Source organism: Ahaetulla prasina, chromosome 14 (genome assembly GCF_028640845.1).
Source record: "Ahaetulla prasina isolate Xishuangbanna chromosome 14, ASM2864084v1, whole genome shotgun sequence".
Taxonomy (NCBI): domain Eukaryota; kingdom Metazoa; phylum Chordata; class Lepidosauria; order Squamata; family Colubridae; genus Ahaetulla; species Ahaetulla prasina.
In genome coordinates this window covers 18833731-18847702 of record NC_080552.1, presented here as the reverse complement: position 1 = coordinate 18847702, position 13972 = coordinate 18833731, and positions in this window count along the sequence as shown.

The following is a 13972-nucleotide window of genomic DNA, read 5'->3' as shown; positions in this document are numbered from 1 at the left end:
GAGGAGGAAGAGGAAGAAGAGGAAGAGGAAGAAGAGGAGGAAGAAGAAGAGGAAGAAGCAGAGGAAGAGGAAGAGGAAGAAGAAGAGGAAGAAGAAGAGGAAGAAGAGGAGGAGAAGCAGGAAGAAGAAGAGGAAGAGTAAGAAGGAGAAGAGGAAGAAGAAGTGCTACAGGAGGCCATCCAGGCTGAAAATCGGGGGCGGGGGGGCGGGGGCGTCCATCCCGTCTCCCCCACTTCCTGCCTCCCTGGCCCATGGAACACTCCAATGCTGATCCGGCCCTTGAACAAATCCAGTTTGGCACTCCTGTCTTAGGTGAACGATCAACTCAGCGGAGGGACAGAATAGGGTGGAGCTGTTTTCTTCCAAATTAAATCACATTTTGCAAGTCTGATGCTACGCTTAGCCTCTACCCCATTAAGGAAAGCACTTCTCTGGTGTCAGCGCAGCGTTTTACCCTCCTGATTAAAGCTTTTCAGACAGGGAAATATGGATGCATTTGTCTGATTTGTGGAAGCCTGGAGGGAATAAAAGGAAAGCTGCTTATTTCGTGTTTTGTTTCTGGTTTCTCTTAGTCTGCTGCCAAAAATCTCACGCCTTATCGGAACTACGAAACGTCCCTGTCATTTATTTTTTTTAAAGTGAACCTTGGAGGTTTGGCTCGTTTTCCCAAGTTCTGGGATGAGACGTTCTTTGGGGATTAGGAATTCTGGGTTTAATATTTATACAAGTGTGTTGTGTGTGTTGCGTGTGTGTGTGTGTGTGTGTGTGTGTACATGGACCTGACTATGGCAAAGAAACATAACAGGCCCTAATACCCATAGGAATGAGAAGGAAGTATTTTTAATACCCATCCTTCCATCCATCCATCCGTCCGTCCGTCCATCTATCCGTTCTTGGACCTTTTTGATTTGCACAATTTTTATCTTGTCTTCAATCTTTTTTTTTTTTTTATTCAAAAAGTTTTTATTAGTCAAAAAAGGTTTATACAAATACATATCAGGTATGGTAAATTTTCAGTTTTCTTATCTAAAATAAGAATTTTACTCAAATTTTTTAACACATACAACAGCCATATGGCAAGCAGGTGACACGAAGTAGCTAAATTTACAAATTTTAAAAACGTAATAAAGAAGAGTCAAGAATAAACAGAATATCGTACAAAAGAGAATAAGGAAAACCAACACAATCCCAAATATCTTTATCACTTCCTAGTTTTGGATCTCAGAACTCTGGGTTCAGCCTGACCCAACTCCAGGGCCGCAACAGCGGCAGCCGCTCCGCCCCATGATCTATAACCTCCCTTCTTCAATTCCTGGATCATCTGATTCCAGGAGGGCTTTGTGTTCCTCCACATAGGCCGTAGCCTCCATAATTGTACTGATTTTTTCGTAATGCCCTCCCGGAAAATCATCAATCCCTCTGGCATCAGCCATCTGAAGCCCACTCCCTTCTGGTACAATTTGCTTGACAAAAAATAATATTTCTTTCTTTTTTCACGTACCTGTCTGGGAATCTGCCTCAGAATGGCTATCTCCCTGCCCCTGTAAATCAGTGCCCCACTCCTATGTTTTCTAAGAATTTCATCTCTCGTCTCTCTTCTCACAAATTTGACATGAACCTCTCTGGGAACTGCATGCGTGCATATTGCGAATTAACTCTATAAACTCGATCCACATCCCAATTCATGAAATCAACACCTCTCCCAAGAAATTCTCCCAACAATTTAGTCACAACATCTCTCAAGTCTTCTTGGTCCACTTCTTCCAAATTTTGAAACCTAAGGAAATAAGACATTTTATCCATCTGTGGTCAAGCACAGCATTGCCTGTCGTCTCCTCTCTTTTCTGCACTGCCCATCTCACCCTCAAACCTTCCACTTTCTGCTTGTTTTCTGCTGAAACTTGTTGAGTATCCTTTAAATCCTTTTGGATAGTCACAATTTCTGCTCTTATTTCATCCAATTTCTTGTCCATATTAGATAACTTTTCCAAAATTCTCTCCATCTCTCCAGCAGTTGGTCTCTGACCTTTTGCCATTAAGGGGAAAAAAAAAAATACAAAATCCTCAGGCAGGCACAGTATCCTTGTAATTTCCTCCGGATCCACCAGGGGGCACTCACAGGAGCAACGAGTCCAGAGTACAGTTAGTCAACCAGGAAGCCGAAGGGAAGTGATGTCATCAAAATTCTCATAGTGAAGGCGGAAGCTGGACGCCACCACTGTTCCCCAGAAGGAGGGGGGGCCTCAAACCTTCCCTCCTAAATTTCTCCATCACCTCTTCTCTCCAGAGCTCCACAAAACCGGTAATCTTCTTATTTTAAGTTCTCCTCTCTCCAGAATAACTCGTGCTCCTTCCAACCGCAGGGGAGAAAAAAAACCCCCCCGCACTCCGGAGCACTCCACTCACGTTTACCGATATTCCCTTCCCTTCTCCTCCTCAATTCTTCTCCGTTCCCTGCTCACCACCAGGCTGCTGCAGTTATAAATCCAATGCCCCGGTGTCACCGGGCACAGCGGCCCAGGCGACGACCAAAATAATGGCCGCGGCCTGTGGCCTCCGAACCCCGCCAAGCCTAGGACGCGCCAGCATCGGTCCCCACAGTCCTGTATGTCGGCTGGGAGACCCCTGGCGAGCCGTCCGTGCGGCAGGTGTCCTTTTCGGAACACCTGGCCCCTGAGGGCCTCGGCGGCGGCCGGATTCGGGCGCTGGAGGCAGGAAAAGCCTTCCAGACGTCCGTTGCCGCTGGACACCGGAAGTCGTCTGTCATCTTGTCTTCAATCTTATTGGGATTGTTTGAATTTTGTATTTTATATTTGTAGGTAGGGTGTATGAACCTGAAATTGAGCTAGAGACGTAGCATCCATAAGGGTGAGAAGGCAATTTTTTATGTCTGTCTCAATATATTCTCTCTCTCTCTCTCTCTCTCTCTCTCTCTCTCATTCTCTCGCACTCTCATACTCTCTCTCTATCATCCATCCATCCATCCATCCATCCACCCATCTATATCTATCTACCCTGTTTCCCCTAAAATAAGACATTCCCTCATAATAAGCCCAATTGGGCTTTTGAGCACATGTGCTAAAATAACACACACATAACCTGAAAATAACCCCTCCCAAAAATATTTAAATGCATGCACAGCTGGTCTCCACCATTTCCTCTGGTTAGGGAGACAGAGCTGGAAATCAGGTAAGACGTCAAGAGGAGCCTCGTCTTGCTCCACGCACCCCAATATAATAAGACATCCCTGAAAATAAGGCCAAGCACCTATTTTGGGGTTCAAAAAAATATAAGACAAGGTCTTATTTTTAGGAAAACACGGTATCTATCTATCTATCTATCTATCTATCTATCTATCTATCTATCTATCTATCTATCTATCTATCTATCTATCTAATCTATTTTGTCACAACAATATATATAAGTATCATACAAAAAGATTATATAGTATATAAACATATATATGAGTAAATATTAGGAGGTATAAGCATATATATATATATATATATATATATAGGTCTTTGGTTGTTCGGGTTTTCTCCCGTGTAAAATTGGAAGTGTCTTGGCGACGTTTCGACGAAGTCTCATTAAATCATCTTCAGGCTTCAACCGTGCTTCTGGGAGCAATGTGTGATCGCAGCTATTTCTTCCTTTTAACTGCTAGTGGGGTTTGAACTGATTGGGTGGGAGCTTGGCTGTGCTCTGATTGGATGGGGTTTTCTGTGCTCTGATTGGCTGGGGTGTGTCCTGTGTTGGTGGGGGCTTGGTTGTGCTCAGTCTAGTCTGTGTTGCAGGGGATTTGAGCTGGTGAGCTGCACTGCTGCTGTTTGGCTTTGTGGTGGTGCTACATCTTCATAGTGGGTGTCAGTCTGCTGCATGTATGGATTGGAGGGGTTTGAAATGGCTAATGTTGCAGCTGCGGTCTGGCTTCTGGTCCTTGGTCGTGCTTCATGATCAGTGTGGGTTTGGGTCTGCTTTCTGGGTGGATGTGTGGTGGTGACATCCTGTGTGGACCTCGTGAGTGTGGGTCTGGTGTCATTCCTCGTGTTAGGGACACGTTTGTCAATAAGGCAGGTTTCCAAATGGCTGGTAGGCGGAGGTATCATCTCGTTTGTTCATGCTGTGTGGGCGTTTTCTATCTCGATGGCTTCTCTGATTATTCTGTTGTTAAAGTGTTCAGTTTTGGCGATAGTTCTGGTCTTTAAAGTCAATATCGTGTCCTGTGACTTTAAAGTGTTGGACCAGGAAGAAGTTGGTTCCTCTTTTTGAATGAGTTCTTGTGTTCTTCAATCGTGCACTTATTCTTCTGTTGGTTTGTCCAATGTATGTGGTGGGGCAGGCGGTGCATGGGATTTCATATACTCCTTGATTTTCTAACTCAATTTTGTCTTTGGGGTTTCTTAGGATGGTGGATATTTTTGGTTTGTGCAGAATGCTGTCTTGATGTTATGTTTGTGGAGGATCTTGCTGATTCTGTCTGTGGTGCCTGGCTGTGGTGCCTTTTAAAAGGCACCACAGACAGAATCAGCAAGATCCTCCACAAACATAACATCAAGACAGCATTCTGCACAAACCAAAAAATATCCACCATCCTAAGAAACCCAAAGACAAAATTGAGTTAGAAAATCAAGGAGTGAAACTCATGCACCGTGCCCCACCACATACATTGGACAAACCAACAGAAGAATAAGTGCACGATTGAAGAACACAAGAACTCATTCAGAGGAACTAACTTCTTCCTGGTCCAACACTTTAAAGTCACAGGACACGATATTGACTTTAAAAAGACCAGAACTATCGCCAAAACTGAACACTTTAACAACAGAATAATCAGAGAAGCCATCGAGATAGAAAACGCCCACACAGCATGAACAAACGAGATGATACCTCCGCCTACCAGCCATTTGAAACCTGCCTTATTGACAAACGTGTCCCTAACACGAGGAATGACACCAGACCCACACTCACGAGGTCCACACAGGATGTCACCACCACACATCCACCCAGAAAGCAGACCCAAACCCACACTGATCGGGAAGCACGACCAAGGACCAGAAGCCAGACCGCAGCTGCAACATTAGCCACTCAAACCCTCCAATCCATACATGCAGCAGACTGACACCCACTATGAAGCACAGATTAGACTGAGCACAACCAAGCCCCACCAACACAGGACACACCCCAGCCAATCAGAGCACAGAAAACCCAACAACCAAAGACCTACATACAAACACCCGTGAAAACCTCAGAAAACAAATATATATATATATATATATATATATATATATGAAGAAGAAAAGAAAACATATATATGAGTAAATATTGGGAGGTATAAGCATATATATATATATATATATATATATATATATATATATATGTAGATCTTTGGTTATTCGGGTTTTCTCCGCGTAAAATTGGAAGTGTCTTGGCGGCGTTTCGTGAAGTCTCATTGTCATCTTCAGGCTTCAACCGTGCTTCTGGGAGCAATGTGTGACTGCAGCTGTTTCTTCCTTTTAACTGCTAGTGGGGTTTGAACTGATTGGGTGGGAGCTTGGCTGTGCTCTGATTGGATGGGGTTTTGGTGCTCTGATTGGATGGGGTGTGTCCTGTGACTTTAAAGTGTTCAGTTTTGGCGATAGTTCTGGTCTTTAAAGTCAATATCGTGTCCTGTGACTTTAAAGTGTTGGACCAGGAAGAAGTTAGTTCCTCTTTTTGAATGAGTTCTTGTGTTCTTCAATCGTGCACTTATTCTTCTGTTGGTTTGTCCAATGTATGTGGTGGGGCAGGCGGTGCATGGGATTTCATATACTCCTTGATTTTCTAACTCAATTTTGTCTTTGGGGTTTCTTAGGATGGTGGATATTTTTTGGTTTGTGCAGAATGCTGTCTTGATGTTATGTTTGTGGAGGATCTTGCTGATTCTGTCTGTGGTGCCTGTCTGTGGTGCCTTTTAAAAGGCACCACAGACAGAATCAGCAAGATCCTCCACAAACATAACATCAAGACAGCATTCTGCACAAACCAAAAAATATCCACCATCCTAAGAAACCCCAAAGACAAAAATGGGTTAGAAAATCAAGGAGTATATGAAACCCATGCACCGTGCCCCACCACATACATTGGACAAACCAACAGAAGAATAAGTGCACGATTGAAGAACACAAGAACTCATTCAGAGGAACTAACTTCTTCCTGGTCCAACACTTTAAAGTCACAGGACACGATATTGACTTTAAAAAGACCAGAACTATCGCCAAAACTGAACACTTTAACAACAGAATAATCAGAGAAGCCATCGAGATAGAAAACGCCCACACAGCATGAACAAACGAGATGATACCTCCGCCTACCAGCCATTTGAAACCTGCCCTTATTGACAAACGTGTCCCTAACACGAGGAATGACACCAGACCCACACTCACGAGGTCCACTCAGGATGTCACCACCACACATCCACCCAGAAAGCAGACCCAAACCCACACTGATCAGGAAGCACGACCAAGGACCAGAAGCCAGACCGCAGCTGCAACATTAGCCACTCAAACCCTCCAATCCATACATGCAGCAGACTGACACCCACTATGAAGCACAGATTAGACTGAGCACAACCAAGCCCCACCAACACAGGACACACCCCAGCCAATCAGAGCACAGAAAACCCAACAACCAAAGACCTACATACAAACACCCGTGAAAACCTCAGAAAACAAATATATATATACATATAACCAAAGACCTATATACAAACACCGTGAAAACCTCAGAAAACATATATATGAGTAAATATTGGGAGGTATAAGCATATATATATATATATATATATATATATATATATATATATATATATATATATATATCTATATATATATATATTTATATATATGTAGATCTTTGGTTATTCGGGTTTTCTCCCGCGTAAAATTGGAAGTGTCTTGGCGACGTTTCGATGAAGTCTCATTCGTCATCTTCAGGCTTCAGCTTCGTGCTTCTGGGAGCAATGTGTGACTGCAGCTGTTTCTTCCTTTTTAACTGCTAGTGGGGGTTTGAACTGATTGGGTGGGAGCTTGGTTGTGCTCTGATTGGATGGGGTTTTTTTTGGTGCTCTGATTGGATGGGGGTGTGTCCTCTTTGGGGGACACCCGCGAAAACCTCAGAAAACATATATATATATACATATACATATACATATAACCAAAGACCTACATACAAACACCCGCGAAAACCTCAGAAAACATATATATATATAGGTCTTTGGTTGTTCGGGTTTTCTCCCGTGTAAAATTGGAAGTGTCTTGGCGACGTTTCGACGAAGTCTCATTCGTCATCTTCAGGCTTCAGCTTCGTGCTTCTGGGGGCTGAAGCCTGAAGATGACGAATGGGACTTCGTCGAAACGTCGCCAAGACACTTCCCATTTTGCTCGGGAGAAAACCCGAACAACCAAAGACCTATATACAAACACCGTGAAAACCTCAGAAAACAAATATATATATATATATATATATATATATATATATATATATATATATATATATATATATATATATATATATATATATATATGTAGATCTTTATTCGGGTTTTCTCCGCGTAAAATTGGAAGTGTCTTGGCGGCGTTTGATGAAGTCTCATTCGTCATCTTCAGGCTTCAGCCGTGCTTCTGGGAGCAATGTGTGACTGCAGCTGTTTCTTCCTTTTAACTGCTAGTGGGGTTTGAACTGATTGGGTGGGAGCTTGGTTGTGCTCTGATTGGATGGGGTTTTTTTTGGTGCTCTGATTGGATGGGGGTGTGTCCTCTTTGGGGGACACCCGCGAAAACCTCAGAAAACATATATATATATACATATACATATACATATAACCAAAGACCTACATACAAACACCAAAACCTCAGAAAACATATATATATAGGTCTTTGGTTGTTGGGTTTTCTCCGCGTAAAATTGGAAGTGTCTTGGCGGCGTTTCGTGAAGTCTCATTAAGCATCTTCGGAAGCCTGGATGACGAATGAGACTTCATGAACGTCGCCAAGACACTTCCAATTTTACACGGGAGAAAACCCGAACAACCAAAGACCTATATACAAACACCCGTGAAAACCTCAGAAAACAAATATATATATATATATATATATATATATATGAAGAAGAAAAAGAAAAACAATAGGACAGGAATGGTAGGCACGTTTGTGCGCTTATGCACGCCTCTTATGGTCCTCTTAGGAATGGGTGAGGTCAATATTAGAAAGTTTTTGGTTAAAGCTTTTGGGATTATGGGAAGAGACCACAGAGTCAGGTAAAGTGTTCCAAGCACTGATGATGCTGTTACAGAAGTCATATTTTCTGCAATCTAGATTAAAGTGGTTGACATTAAGTTTAAATCTATTGGTTGCTCTAGTATTATTGCAATTAAAGCTGAAGTAGTCTTTAACATCTATTTATCATCTATCTATCTATTATCTATCTATCTATCTATCTATCTATCTATCTATCTATCTATCTATCTATCTATCTATCTATCTATCTATCTATCTATCTATCTATCTACATACCCTTACAGAATGGACAATCCATTCTTCCAGCCATATTTTAAAATAATATAACAAATTGAATATGAAAGTTTAATCAAATTGTCAGATTGCATTGATTCAAGTAGACAATTCAAGAACTCAAACTCGATCAACAGTTCTGAATTGAATTAATAATCCAAATTGGATCAGAGTCAAACTGGAAACCATCAACACTTATGCTCTTTTGGGCTATGGACTTCCCTTTCTCTTCCCCACCCAGCCTTGTAGAAAGATTATATATGTGCCACCTTGCACAGGACAATCTCCTAATATATGTTTGCTATAAGCTTATCAAATCCCATCATTTCCCGTGCCCTCCGCTGCCCTGGGGTTGTCAGTTTTATGAGAATGGCTCTACATACCTGCGTACGAAATTTGATTGCGAACAGTCGCCTTCAGAAGGTTGACCTTCAAAACCATATATGCATGGCAGATATATTCAGATTCATATTTTCCCAAGTCTTTCAATAATGTGCTCAGCTCCAAATACATTTTTGCTTTTTTTTAAAAATGCATGCACACACACACACACATATACACATTCCACAAAGAGAGAGGGGGAGAGAGGGAGAGAGGGAGAAGGAGATGGAGAGTGGAAGAGAGGGAGAGGGAGATGGAGGGAGAGAGAAGGAGATAGGGAGAGGGGGAGGGGGAGAGAAGAGGAGGGAGAGAGGGAAAGGGAGAGAGAGAGAAGGAGAGAGGGAGATGGAGGGAGAAGGATGGCAAGAGAGAGAGGAGGAGAAAGAGAAGGAGATGGAGAGTGGAAGAGAGGAGAAGGAGAGAGGAGAGAGGAGAGAGGGAGAGAGGAGAGGAGAGGAGGAAGAGAAGGAGCGAGGGAGAGGAGAGGGGAGGGAGAGAGAGAGAGAGAGAGGGAGAGGGAGAGTGGAAGAGAGAGGGAGAGCAGAAGAGAGGGAGATGGAGAGAGGGAGGCGGAGAGGGAGAGAGGGAGAGAGAGAGAGAGAAGAACATAGGGAGAGGGGGAGGGAGAGGGAGGGAGAGAAAGAAAGAGAGAAGGAGAGGGAGGGAAAGGGAGGGCAAGAGAGAGAGGGAGAGAGAGAAGGAGGTGGAGAGTGGAAGAGAGGAAGAGGGAGAAAGAAGGAGACAGGGAGAGCAGGAGAGAGGGGAAGGGAGAGAGGGAGAGAAAAGGAAAGAGAAGAGGGGGAGATAGGCAGAGGTAATCCTCAACTTACAACCATTTGTTTAGTCTTCAAAGTTACAATGGTGTGAAAAAGGTGACTTACAACTGGTCCTTGCACTTATCACTGTTGCGGCATCCTCAGGATCACCTGATTAGAATGCAGACATTTGGCAACCATCACGTATTTAGAAGGTTTTTCCTTTTAATTTTCCCAACAAGACACATGAGAAACCGGGACTGTTACGAAGGGCGGTTGTCCCACCCCTGCCACCGCTGTCCTCTCCCTGGCCCCCTGACCCCTGCCGCTGCCCCCCTGTTACTGTTGCCAGCCAGTAACGGGGGCAACCCGCAGGCTGGATGTGACCCACAGGCCATAAAATGTCCAGTCTACCATATACCGTGGTTTGTCTATGTCTGGATCACAAAAACATAAATGGTTGCAGGAATTGGTGGTATATCTAGCCTAGTGAAAAGAAGGACCAGGGGTGACATGAGAGCAGGGTTCCAAATATTTGAGAGGCTTCTACAAAGAAAATGGGGGGGTGTCAACCTGTTCCCCAAAGCACCAGAAGGCAGAACAAGAAGCAATGAATGAAAACTAACCAAGGGGAGAAGCGACCTAGAACTAAGGAGACATTTCCTGATAGTGAGAATTAGGGTGAAATCCTCCTGGATCGGACCGGATTGTACGATCCTGTAACGATTGTGGCCGGGAGTTCGGTGATCCGGTAGCAATGGTGGAACGAAGCTCCGCCCACCCACCCGGGTGTCATTACTTCCTGATTTTAACCAGGAAGTAATGTGTTTTTTAACCTTCTGCGTATGCGCGCGGCACGTGAACTTCTGAACCGGTAAGGAAGGTAAATAGATTTCACTCCTGGTGAGAACAGTTAACCAGTGGAATGACTTGCCTCCAGAAGTTGTGGGTGCTCCTTCACGGGAGTTTTAAAGAAGAGATTGGACAATCATTTGTCTGAAATGGTCTAGGGTTTCCTCCTTGAGCAGTAGGTTGGATTAGAAGACTTCCAAGGTCCCTTCCAAGACTTCTGTTCTGTTATTTAAATTCAAAGACATTATTAAAATATATATCTCTCAGTCTGTGTCCAGGTTTGAGTAATCCTGCAGAACTGAATAGATTAGACTTGGAGGGAAACACTTTCTGAAGTTGACGTATGTAAACTGGAAACGAACAGCGTTTGATTCTCCACTTATTTTTCTATTCTCCCAATTCTTTCTCTTTTCTTATTAAAAACACGTCAGATGTCAAAAAGAGATCGGATTTAACATTCTGTCTGCTCCCCCCCCTTTTTTTTGCTGTAAGTCAGCAGATGTTGGCACAGCTGATACCATTTGATGTTATTTGAATTTTGCAAACCACTTTGCATTTACTCGACCTGTGCAAATCCATAAAGTAACCCCAAATTAGCAAAAAAAAAAAAAAAGGAACAGCAAACTGATCCAGCAAAACACAATAAATGGGTCCAAGATTCTGTATTGCGATGCATTCTTATTTTAAAATAATAATAATAATAATAATAATAATAATAATAATAATAATAATAATAATAATAATAATAATAATAATAATAATAATGCTTTGAGGAAGACCATTGTAATTGTTTGCCATCCTGAATGTTTTTTTTTTTATGCAGGTGTTGCTGGAAGCTAGAAAGCTGCATAAATCCCAGGTGATTGTGTGTCTCTCTGTGTACATATATATACACATACATTATCTCTGTGGCACCTTTGGGGTTAATTAAAATTTGCCTGCCTGAGTCTCTAAAGATGCAAAGATTGGCTCCCAGGCTGTGCATATTGGGGGCTGCAGGTGTGAGCCAAATGGTGGACTTGGAAACGCAGCTTCTGATGGAAACACAATGTAGCAAACCAGCGGTGAAATTCAGCTGGCTCCATCTGGATTGCACAAACTGGTAGCACCTACCCGAGTCTCTAAAGATGCAAAGATTGGCTCCCAGGCTGTGTACATTGGAGGCTGCAGGTGTGAGCCAAATGGTGGACTCGGAAACGCAGCTTCTGATGGAAACACAATGTAGCAAACCAGCGGTGAAATTCAGCTGGCTCCATCTGGCTTGCACAAACTGGTAGCATCTACCCGAGTCTCTAAAGATGCAAAGATTGGCTCCCAGGCTGTGCATATTGGGGGCTGCAGGTGTGAGCAAAATGGTGGACTCGGAAATGCAGCTTCTGGTGGAAACATAATGTAGCAAACCAGTGGTGAAATTCAGCTGGCTCCATCTAGATTGCACAAACTGGTAGAGCCGTCGGCGAGAGACTCCGCCTGCCCAGATGTCATCACATCCTATTTTTGAGCCTTTGTGCATGAGCAGAAGGCTCTGAGCATGCGTGGAGGAGGTGCGCGCTCTCAACATTTGCGAACTGGTAGTGATGGTAAGTGTATACCACTTGTACCACCGAACGAAGATGATTAGGGAACCAGAGGCTAAAACATATGAGGAACGGTTGTAGGAATTGGGTATGTCGATGTCGTGTCCAACTCACGCTCCGACGACCGGGTCTAGGAAGTCCGTATCAAGCGTGGCAATGAAGCCTCTGCAGCTTCTCAAATTCCTTCGTGGCTTCTCAGGGCAGGCAGGAGTCCAAGTTGTGACTTCAGTGATAGCAGCAAACTAGATGAGACTTTGCTTGACTCAAGGTTGGAATGCCAAAAGCAGGTCCTTTATATAGGCTGTGGGGTGTGGCTCCATGACTCAGCATTTATTTATTTATTTTATTTATTTATTTATTTTTCAAATTTTTATACCGCCCTTCTCCAAAGACTCAAGGCGGTGTACAGCAGATAAAACACCAATAATCCAAAAATTTAAAATACAATATCCAGTTTAAGAATCTAATTCGATCGCTGTAGGTTAAAAATATTAATTAAGAAAATTACAAAAATAGAATAAAACCCCTATTTAAAAGCCCACTAAAAACCCACAATATTAAAATCAATCAGGCCTGCCCCTCCCTTCCTTCTGCTGACGTCGCCTCTCAGCTCTCCGGAAGCGAGGATCCTCCCACTTTGAATTCTCTTCAGTTGGATCTGCTGTCAGTAATTCCAGCACGTGGCTGGCTTCCTGCTCACACACTGTAGGTTTATCAGGTTTGTTTGTTCATTCCTGGAATCCTCTCCAGGCATGGGGCCAGGGCCATGGGCTGGAGGCACGACAGGCCATTCATCTTCATTATCAGACTCGGAGTCTGATAACAGGCCCGAGTGTAGACGGGAGGGGCCCGGCTGAGGAGAGGAGGGAGGACGAGGCACAACAGTCTAGTTTAATGAAAGGAAGGACCAGAGGTGATATGATAGCAGTGTTCCCATATTTGAGGGGCTGCCACAAAGACGAGGGGGGGGTCAACCTATTCCCCAAAGCACCTGAAAGTAGTAGAAGAAGCAACGGAATAAACTAATCAAGGAGAAAAGCAACCTAGGACTAAGGTAGAAATCTCCTGACAGTGAGGACAATTGACCTGTGGAACAACTTGCCTCCAGAAGTTGTGGGTGCTCCATCACTGGAGGCTTTCAAGAAGAGACAGAACAGCCCTTTGTCTGAAACAGGCTTTCTGCTTGACCAGGGGGTTGGACTAGAAGACCTCCAAGGTCCTTTCTAACTCTGTTATTCTGAATACAGAAGGAGAAGAGAAATGGAAGATAATAGAAGGAAGGGGACGTGTGTACAGCTCCACTGGGGAGAATTAAATCTTCTTCTCACCGCTTGTGTACCAATGGGCCCCTGGTGGCGCAACAGGCTAATGCAGCCTGTTATTAACAGCAACTGCTTGCAATATTGCAGGTTCAAGTCCCACCAGGCCCAAGGTTGACTCAGCCTTCCATCCTTTATAAGGTAGATAAAATGAGGACCCAGATTGTTGGGGGCAATAAAGTTGACTTTGTATATAATATACAAATGGATGAAGACTATTACTTGACATAGTGTAAGCCGCCCTGAGTCTTCGGAGAAGGGTGGGATATAAATGCAAAAAAAAAAAAAGGAGGCTATTTAATCCTGCTACCCAAAACATAGCAGCCTTTTGAAAACCTTTCTATTGCATCATTCTGAGAGAGGGAGGGAGAGGGAGAGTGGTAGATTATAAACAGGCCAAAGCGAAGGAGCTGTAGGAAAAAAAGAGGAGGGGAAAAGAGAAATAAATACTTCCTACAGTTGGACAGTCTCGGGCTTTAAGACACCAGAGAGACTAATTATTTTTTTAATGCTTGTTGTGATGCTCTCTCTGAAGGCCATCT